Below are 10,868 nucleotides of genomic sequence, written 5' to 3'. Positions count from 1 at the left end.
ATGCTATTGGGATAGTTCAGGCTGTGGCAGTCAGCTTGAGTCCACACAGCAGAGATGGTGGAATGAAAAGAAAGGCAGCGCTTAGTTTCTTGATAGCATCACTGAGTGCCATGTTGATAGTCTCTACCTCCAGACTTTTTTTCTTTTTTTTTTTTTGAGACAGGGTCTCACTCTGTTGCCCAGGCTGGAGTGCAGTGGTGTAATCACAGCTCACTGCAGCTTGGCCTTCCAGGCCCAACTGACTCTCCTGCCTCAGACTCCTGAGTAGCTGGGACTACAGGCATGCACCATCACACCCAGCTAATTTTTGTATTTTCTATAGAGATAGGGTCTAACTATGCTACCCAGGCTGGTCTCAAACTCCAGGGCTCAAGCAATCCGCTTGCCTCGGCCTCCCAAAGAACTGGGATTATAGGCATGAGGCAGAGCACTTGGCCCCAGACTTCTTATGATGAGAGATAATTAGATATTTTTATAGATTAAGCCACAATTAACTAAGTTTTCTGTTATTTGGAACTAAAAGAATCCCTGGCTATTCCAAAATAAATTCCTTCTCAAAGGTATTAATATCTGAAGTTTTCACATGCTACAACCCATGATGGGCTGTAGCTGGTGATTTCACATGTGGAGACATATCTGATTCCTGAGTAAAGAGATTTAAGCAGTGGCCGGGCATGGTGGCTCATGCCTGTAGTCCAAGCACTTTGGTGGCCAAGGTGGGAGGATCACCTGAGGTCGGAAGTTCAAGACCAGCCTGACCAACATGGTGAAACCCCATCTATTAAAAAAAAAAAAAAAAAAAAAAAAAAAAAAAAAAAAAAAAAGAGGTTTAAGCAGTAAAGCTAAGACCCTTACAATATGTGAACATCAATGCCTTAAGCCCAGATACAAATGATAAACCAAGAATAAAAGATTCAAGTGAAAATCCTTTAAAAGCTGAATGGAAAGTGAGAGATCAAAGGAAAGTATCTAGGCCAGGCGTGGTGGCTCATGCCTGTAATCCAAGCACTTTGGAGGCCAAGGTGGGCAGATCACCTGAGGTCTGGAGTTCAAGACCAGCCTGACCAACATGGTGAAACCCTGCCTTAAAAAAAAAAAAAAAAAAAAAAGGAAAGTATCTAAAATATGGAAGTCAAATAATTCAGCAGACTAGCTATCATTGATAACAGTAAAAATAAATGAGGCAAAGCATTCAGAAGATAGAAGGAAATTACTGTATCCACAAGAAATAGTGTTATTTTGCCCTGGATTTGTAATATCATTGACTTTTAAAAAAGCATCTATAATTAAAGCTTCAGAATCAGAGGTGTGTATAAAATTTTCCCAGACACAAATTTAATAAAAGATTAAAATAAAATCAGTGGGAGTCATGTTGCTTATTCAGAACTACATACAGCCTGTTAACTGAACAAATCATTTATTAACACTGTTAACAAACATTCTGCCATGAAGACAATTGGAAAATAAACACACAAAAATCTTTGAGACCTTGAGCAAATTATGTCCCAAAGAACAAAATCAACTTCTCAAGTATATCTCTAGAAAATCAGAAGTGAATGAAAAAAGAGTGTGTTCTTTTTTTTCTTTTTTAAATTTTTAAAAATTATTTTATTTTATTTTTTTTTAAGACGGGGTTTCACCATATTGGTTAGGCTGGTCTCGAGCTCCTGACCTCAGGTGATCTGCCCGCCTCAGCCTCCCAAAGTGCTGGGATTACAGGCATGAGCCACCGCGCCCGGCAAAAGAGAGTGTGTTCTTATTCAGAAAGCTAATATTTTATCTCACTGTGATCCTCTCTCTATGTGAAAAAAACTGTTCTGTCCTGAAACTAAGTTTTAACTTGTGTTTTTATTTAGTGCTTTTCCAACATTTGAAATGTCTGGCACATTGTGGTTTTCAATAGTTTTTTGAGTGACTACCTAAAATCTGCTGTATTCTCTTTCTGTGGCTGCTGTAACAAATTACTACAAGCTTGTCTTAAAATAGCAGAAATTTATTCTTTCACATTTTTGGAGGCCAGAAGTCCAAAACGAATATTATTAGGCCAAAATCAGTAACAGCGGGGTCATCTTAATCCAGAAGCTGTAGGGAAGAATCTGTTGCTTGCCTCTTCTGGTGACTTCCAGCATTCCTTGGCTTGCGGCTACATCACTCCTATCTTAAAGACCACCACCTTCAACAGCACCTTCAATCTCTCTCTGCTCTGTCTTCACATCACCTCTGCCTGTGTGTAAAATCTCTCTGCCTCCCTTTTATAATGACACATGAGATTGTATATTTAGGACCTACCCTAATAGTCCAGGATAATCTCTTATCTCAAGATCCTAAACTTAATCATATCTGCAAAGACACTAAAAAAAAAACTATATTATGTAACATGCACAAGTTCCAGGGATTATCATGTGAATATCTTTCAGTGGGGGTGTGGGGGGGTGCATTTTTTTTAGCTTAAGACAAAAGCATTCTAAAAAAGTCATAAACTGAAAATAGAAGAGATGCTAAATAAAGAGAACAGCAACAAGAGAAATAATGTTTCTATTACCCACACGGATGACTTTGATCATCTTAATGCAGTTAAAGTCTTTACTTCCAAGAAAAACAAAAATTGAAGACAGCTTTATTTGCTTAAAATTAATGTGGCAATAAAGAAAATTCAAACCAAACAGCTAGTGCTAATAAATAAAAATTGTAAAATTGCAGGCCTTTCCTCTGACATAAATAATTAATATTACCTAAGGTAAAGAAATGGGTCTGTTAGAATTTTTGTGAAGAACATAATCCAAAATAATATTTGCTAGTATAATTCACTTGGACTCTTTATGGAGTAAAAGAACATCAGATGAAATAGTTTCCCTACACCAACATTATTTTTGCAGACTTCTGCAGATAGAAGAAAATATTGCCAAGAATTCTGATACCACAAAGGCTGGAAGGAAATGTTGAGTAAATTAAACATTTCAGGAAGTTTTAAAACTCTTAAAGATACAGATCTATTATTTAGTGCATTGAAAAAATATACATAAAGATAATTTCAAAATTCTTAGAACAACAGAAATCTAGACCACATTATCACTATTATTTTTCTCCTGCTGTTTTTATATCCAACCACTTTCTCCCAATGCATTATTGCACATTAGGGAATTCAAAACAAAAGCAGTTAAAAATTATAGGTATCATACATCATTTAGTTTAATTTTGTTTGCTTTTCTAAATATTTCCAAAATCTCTACATGCTGAGAACAAGGCAGGGCTTTACATATATGCCTTTAAGAGTATTAAGAATATTCACTATTATTTCTTTTAATGCTTATGTTTAAAAGTTTATTCTAACATTCTTTTATAAATATTTATTGAAAAGTAAATATTTGTTGAGTCAACAAATATTTGCTGAGTTATTGAATGAATGAATGAATGAATGGTGGCTGAGAAACACTTTTCCCTGGGTGGGTGGGCAGTGAGGTGAACTTACCCTGTACTCTGTCTAGAGTGATCCAAATGGCTAACAGGAGCATAATTGTTGCTTATGAACTGACATCTGCTGACATTCAGGGATTAGTGGTGAGAGACATGAGCATCAGTTTGGGTAACCCAGAAAACTGCAGAGAATTCTCAAATCAGCCTGTAAACAACAAGGAATGGAGAAGATAGAAACTTCCTGTTTCACTGATTTTTATTTTTTATCTTTTTTTTTTTTTAATTTTTTCAAGGCAGTCTTGCTGTGTTGTCCAGGCTGGAGTGTAGTGGTGTGATCTCAGCTCACTGCAACCTCTGCCTCCCAGGCTCAAGTGATTCTCATGCCTCAGCCTCCCAAGTAGCTGGATTACCGTTGTGTGCCATCACTCCCAGTTAATTTTTATATTTTTAGTAGAGATGGGGTTTCACCATGTAGACCAGGCTGGTCTTGAACTCCTGGTCTCAAATAATCCACCTGCCTTGGCCTCCCAAAGTGCTGGGATTACAAGTGTGAGCCACTGCGCCCAGCCTGATTTTTATTTTTTATTAAATTATGTTTGGATATGTTTTGGAGGTTTAATTTTCTTATCTATTTTGAAAATCCTCCTTATTTTACCTCTCCCTTTCCTTTGCCTGTTGCCTCTGTCTTCTTCTTCTTTTCCTCATTTTTCTGCCATCTCCCTATTATGCCAGGAATTGGACAAATTCATCATTTTCCCACCAACAAAAATTATATGTGGCACGCTGAACATTTTCTGTCTTAAAACTCCTCCTGACATCTGCGTCAGTTTTCAGCTCTTGGAAAAAGTTAATCTAGTTCACTTAGTCTTAAAACCAATTGAAACTTTTAAAACAGTTGTTGAGGCCAAATAAAAAATAGGACACAGACATTGGAAATACAGGCAAATTTACCAGCATCACAAAGAACATCGCCAACATGGATTTAGACCTCACAGTTAGCCAAATGACCCTCTTCTTTTTTTTTTTTTTTTTTTTTTTTTTTGGTGCCATGACTCGGATTACTCTCACCTTTTTAAACTCTCACTAAACCTTTAAAATTTGGAAATGTCTGAATTGATCAAGGTTGTTTACAGAATTTACGTACTTAATGTAAGGGTTATTGCCAAGTTTAAGATAAGGAAACTGAGGCCAGTATAAAAAAAACAAATGCTAGTTTATTCAGCTCCCAGGTGAGGTTCTATGGGCCAGAGAAGTCGCGCTGACTTCCTGGGGCTGGGGTTTTTGTGGCTATGAGTAAGGAGCAACAGCAGGACGCTCTGATTGGTTCTGGGGGAGCGGAACTGGGCCGCTATTGGTTGGGGGGTTGGTGGGCGGGTTTTTTGGTGCAAGATTGGTTAGGGTTGCATCAGCCGGAATTTCCGACTGGTGGGCTGGGTGCACAACTGGGTGCTGAGTGCAGAGCTGGGTGCTGAGTGCAGAGCTGGGTGGCTGTCCGGGCTCCTGATGAGGCATCCGGCCTTACACTTAATAACAGTGGCCCTGTTGCAAGATGGAAAGAAACTGGTTCAGGTATTCCTTGTTTCCTGTATATATAGCCCAATTTGCAGATTCTATTTCCTCCATTGTGACCTAGCTTGCCCCCCAATTTTTTTTTTTTTTTTTTTTTTTAGAGGCAGTCTTGTTTTGTTGCCCAGGCTGGAGTGCAATGGCACGATCTTGGCTCACTGCAACATCCACCTCTTGGTTCAAGCTGGATTCTCCCGCCCCAGCATCCTGAGTAGCTGGGATTACAGGCATCTACTATCATGTCTGGCTAATTTTTGTATTTTTGTAGAAAGAGGGTTTCACCATGTTGACCAGGCTAGTCTTGAACTCCTGACTCCCTAAACCATCGTGTTCAGCGCAGTTCACTGATTGGAGTAAAGAGCCAGCCAAATAATCACACTGTAGTGTTTGTTGGCAACATTTCCTGGGATGCTCCTAGTGCCCAGGTGAGCCAGCAGCACCTGCTACGCTTTGGATACGGCTTGTTTGTTCCAAGGGAAACTCACATTGAAATTGGATCCCCAGTGGCTGTGTTGGGAGGTGGGCCCTAATGGGAGGTATTTAGGTCATGATGGCTCTTTACCGTCATGAGTGGCTTCGTGCCCTTCTGCATTCTACGACAGTAAATGAATTCTTGCTCTGGCAAGTCTGGGTTAGTTCTTGTGAGAATGAATTATCTCCCATGAGTGGGCTGTCATAAAGCCAGGATGCACCTTGGGTTTTGTCACTTTCCACACGTCCACTTCCCCTTTGACCTTCCCTAATGTTGTGATGGTGTGAAAGCCCTCACCAGAAGCCAATCAGATGCTGGTGCCGTGCTTCTTGTACTTCCTAGCCTACGGAAATGTAAGCTAAGTAATCCTCTTTTCTCTATAAATTACCCAGCCTCAGATACTTTGTTATAGCAACACAAAACAGACTAAGACAGCATCCCATATACACAGAAGGCCCAATACCTCTGTGGGATGTGTAATTCTTGGTACTCAACAGAAAAGCTTTAAACTCAAGCTCTAAGTGAAAAAGAGAGGCGCATATTTGGCCCTCAGTGTTACAGTGGGTCTCTTGCATAAGTCTACCTGCTATGCGAAGCGATTTGCCAAGAATTTCCTCACCTACTCAAGATCAGATGTGATTTCCAGGTCCTCACCCCCAGGGACTGTCTTTCCAGTCTTTCCTGGAATTCGAACTGAGTTTCTCTCAACATTCCTGACACAGTTTTGGTTTTCCTCCCTCTCCTTGTTCATTTATTTGTTCATTTGTTTATTCACTAAGCAATCCATAAACATTTATTGAGTGTTAAATAGAGAACAGATATCTAATGAATGTTAAATAGGGAACAGATACTGGAATTTTAGTACTCAAAGTAGATGATAATATATGTGCCAAAAGGGATACGATTGTGATATAGAACCTACAGTAAACTGTTCTTTCACTCCACTGACTTGGACCTAAAAAGTGGAAGTTGACCAGCAGTAGCCTTTTGAAATTACTTATAGCCAATGTAGATTAATTCAACAGAAGATTACCCAATATCAAGTATTTAATCTAGAAGGGTGCCTGTGATGGTGCACATGCTGGCTCTTCTACCTCTGCTCCTCTGGCTGTATTAGGTAACTCTAATATCCTGATCCTCACAATATATGGTGCCGTTCATTGGATGCAGTAAGCTCACACACTTAATAAGATACTGTGGCTAGAACTGGGCCATGGACTCAAAACTTATACACACACACACACACATAATTGTTCGTAGGGTGCCAGACCCCCTTTGTTGGGCGCCAGATGTTGAGAACCAGCCCAACCCTGTCCGTGGTTGCCCTTAGTCCTGGCAGTGATGAGGTATTGAGAAAAGGAAATAAAGATAGAGACACAAGAATAGAAGTTACAGCATGGGTCCAGGGGACCAACGCAAGCATGGAAAACGCACTAGCCCCAAGCTTTGGGCTCCAAACACTTTTATTATGTGCACAATCTCATTGATCTTATGGGCATGGAAAGGAAGGGTAAAGGATTAGGTAAGATAGTCGGGCGGAGAGCACATGAGATCCTCCTAAGACATGCTAAACTAGTGCTCTGAGCATTTAACAGCACTTGAGATCCTTCTAGGAAATGCTAAACTAGTGCTCTGAGTTTACCACCGATTGTTATCAGGGTGCAGCTGCAGCAGAAATATAGTGGTTGAGTAACCACCCTGTCTGACCACACCCAATGAATCAAGGGGCTTTTATCTCACGAGCATTGAGGACATAGAGCAATTAAAATCACTCTACATTCCAGAACCTAGGCACAGCTTGAGGTGTTCTGTGATCTCTGCCCTGCAGGGCTTTTCTCCTCCTTGCCAGCTTCCATCTGCAAAGACCCTCCCGGATCTTGTGAGCAGAGGTCACCTCATTTCTCTGAGATCTTTGCATCAGCCCTCTTTACGAGGCCCTCCTGCAGTCTCCATGTTGAGAAGGCATTCATGGGACCATAGCAGTAATTCCTGCTCTGCAACCACCCCTCGGTGTTCCCCGGTGTTACTGCGCTCTCGGATGGTCTTTACCTTAGGCTTCCTGTTGCCACTTGATTTTTAATTAACTGCACCAATAACATAGTTTAGTTTGGTGTATAAACTTCAGTGTACTCTGAGCCAAACAAGCTTATAATTATTTAGTTAGAATTAACATAGATCTCCCTCTGGCCATCTTGACCCACAATATACCATATGTGCACTTAATTTTATTTCTTCTGGCAAAAAAAATGCATTTAAATAGTATATTCTTTGTGGTAGAATTTCAGGCAGAGTCGTAGAGAGATTTTATAGCAGGTGGCCATTTTCAATCTTCCTTAAGTATACCCAACCCAAAGGTCTGTTATCTTCTCTGTACAGAAGATCTGGTGACAAGATTGTTATCTTTCTAGATAAGGCCAAGTTTAAGAAATTTCATATATGAAGATGGCCGTTTAGGAACAGCTCAGGATTGCTGCTCCCAGTGAAAGTGCAGAGGGTGAGTGGACGCCGCGTTTTTATTGCCCACAGACTAGGAAATTTCCGGGCAGAGGTGCTCCACAGTCGCCAGCGTGGCTGTTTCGGCCAGCGCTGCTGTGCCGGCCAGCGCCGCTGCTTTGCCCCGCGCGGCTGCTTTGTCGGCGCCCCGGAGCCGCGGTTCTCCGTACAAAATACACCGGTCCGGGTGCCCTTTAGGCTGGCGATTGGAGCCACGGGAAGTCGCCCATACACTGGTTCAAAAAGGGGACTGAGCAGAGAACCAAGACAGTAGATTCCAGGGCCAAAAAAGAAAAAAAAAAAAAAAAAGCGCCACAAACCTCAGTGCCGCTGTTTAAGCCGTCCCAGTGAGTGGCCGCAGGGGAAAACAAACGGACCCTGGCGCCTCTTCAACAGGCGACTGGAACACCAACTTAAAAAAAAAGGCTCTGAGGCAGGGAGCCAGGCGATCAGGCTCGGCTGGCCCCACCCCCACAAAAGAACAGCAACCAGAAACTCTGGATTGAGAGTTTCACAGCCAGCGCAGCTGAACCCGGGACTGTCCAGCTCTGTGGGGTAGGGGGCGTCCGCCATTACCAGGGAGCCCGCCGTTGCCAAGGCAACCCGCCATTGCTGAGGCAGCCCGCCGTTGCCAAGGCAACCCGCCACAGCAGAGACTCCGCCCCAACAGAGGCGGGCCACCATCGCCAAAGCAGTTCTAACTACACCCATATAAACAGGACTGCAGGGAAGCTCACTCGGCAGCGGGGCGGAGCCCACAGCAGCTCAGCAAAGCTGCTATAGGCCGACAGTGACTAGGCTGCCTCCTTGCTGGGCTGCGCAGGTCTGAAGGAAAAAAAAAAAAAAAGAAGGCGGCAGCATAACGGAAACTCATAAATAAAGCCCTAAATCCCTGGGACAGAGCACCAGGGAACAAAAAGCAGTTTATGAGTTCAGCTGCAGCAGACCTAAAAGTACCTGCCCAGCAGCTCTGAATGAACAACAACAAAGCTCGCAACTCACCATTTGAGCTCCTATAAAGAAAAGACCGTCTCCTCAAGCAGCTCCCTGACCCCTATATATCCAAAAAAACACCTCATAGAGGAGAGATCAGATTGACACTAGGCGGGTATCCTTCTGGGACAAAGATAGCAGAAGAAGAAAACTGGTAACAACCCTTGCTGTTCAACAGCTGCTGCAGGTGAACCCCAGGCAAGCAGGGCCTGGAGTGAACCTCAGCAGACCTACAGCAGAGGGGCCAGACTGTCAGAAGGAAAACCAAGAAACAGAAATAACCTCATCATCAACAAACAGAACGTCAATCTGAAAGATTTGAGACCCAATCTGAAAGCCAGCAACTACAAAGTCGACAGGTGGATAAATCCTTAAGGATGGGAAGAAACCGGCGCAAAAAGGATGAAAACACCCGAAACCAGAACACCTCTCCTCATAAAAGGGATCACAACTCCTCGCCAGCAAGGGAACAAGGTTGGATGGAGAACGAGTGTGATGAAATGACAGAATCAGAATTCAGAAGGTGGGTAATAAGAAACTTCTGTGAACTTAAACAACATGTTCTAACCAAATGCCAAGAAACTAAGAACCTTGAAAAAAGATTTGACGAAATGCTAACAAGAATGGACAAAATAGAAAGGAATATAAGTGAATTGATGGAGCTGAAAACTGCAACACGAGAACTTCGTGAAGCATGCACAAGTATCAACAGCCGAATGGACCAAGCAGAAGAAAGGATATCAGAGGTCGAAGATCAACTCAATGAAATAAAACGGGAAGGCAAGACTGGAGAAAAAAGGGTAAAAAGGAATGAACAAAGTCTCCAAGAAATGTGGGACTATGTGAAAAGACCTAATCTACGTTTGATAGGCGTACCCGAATGCGACGAAGAGAATGAATCCAAGCTGGAAAATACTCTGCAGGATATTATCCAGGAAAACTTCCCCAACCTAGCAAGGCAGGCAAACATTCAAGTCCAGGAAATACAGAGAACACCACAAAGATATTCGTCAAGAAGAGCAACCCCAAGGCACATAATCGTCAGATTCACCAGGGTCGAAATGAAGGAGAAAATACTAAGGGCAGCCAGAGAGAAAGGTCGGGTTACCCATAAAGGGAAGCCCATCAGACTCACAGCAGATCTCTCAGCAGAAACCCTACAAGCCAGAAGAGAATGGGGGCCAATATTCAACATCCTTAAAGAAAAGAACTTTCAACCCAGAATCTCCTATCCAGCCAAACTAAGCTTCATAAGTGAAGGAAAAATAAAATCCTTTGGGAACATGCAAGTACTAAGAGATTTTGTCACCACCAGGCCAGCTCTACAAGAGCTCCTGAAAGAGGCTCTACACTTATAAAGGAACAACAAGTACCAGCTCAACTAAAGGGCAAAACAGCCAGCTAGCACCAAAATGGCAGTATCAAATTCACACATAACAATATTAACCCTAAATGTAAATGGACTAAATGCCCCAATCAAAAGACACAGACTGGCAAATTGGATAAAAAGACAAAACCCATCGGTGTGCTGTATCCAGGAAACCCATCTCACATGCAAGGATACACAAAGGCTCAAAATAAAGGGATGGAGGAAGATTAACCAAGCAAATGGAGAGCAAAAAAAAGCAGGAGTTGCAATTCTCATCTCTGATAAATTAGACTTTAAAGCAACAAAGATCATAAGAGACAAAGAGGGACATTACATAATGGTAAAAGGATCAATGCAACAAGAAGAGCTAACGATCCTAAACATATATGCACCCAATACAGGAGCACCCAGATACATAAGGCAAGTTCTTAATGACTTACAAAGAGACTTAGACTCCCACACAATAATAGTGGGAGACTTTAACACCCCATTGTCAACATTAGACAGATAAACCAGACAGAAAATTAACAAGGATATCCAGGACTTGAACTCAGACCTGGA

Source organism: Sapajus apella, unplaced genomic scaffold, assembly GCF_009761245.1.
Source record: "Sapajus apella isolate SASKATOON/1434 unplaced genomic scaffold, GSC_monkey_1.0 scaffold87, whole genome shotgun sequence".
In the NCBI taxonomy this organism is placed as follows: domain Eukaryota; kingdom Metazoa; phylum Chordata; class Mammalia; order Primates; family Cebidae; genus Sapajus; species Sapajus apella.
The sequence above is the reverse complement of the archived record's forward strand: the minus strand, read 5'-3'. Positions refer to the sequence as shown.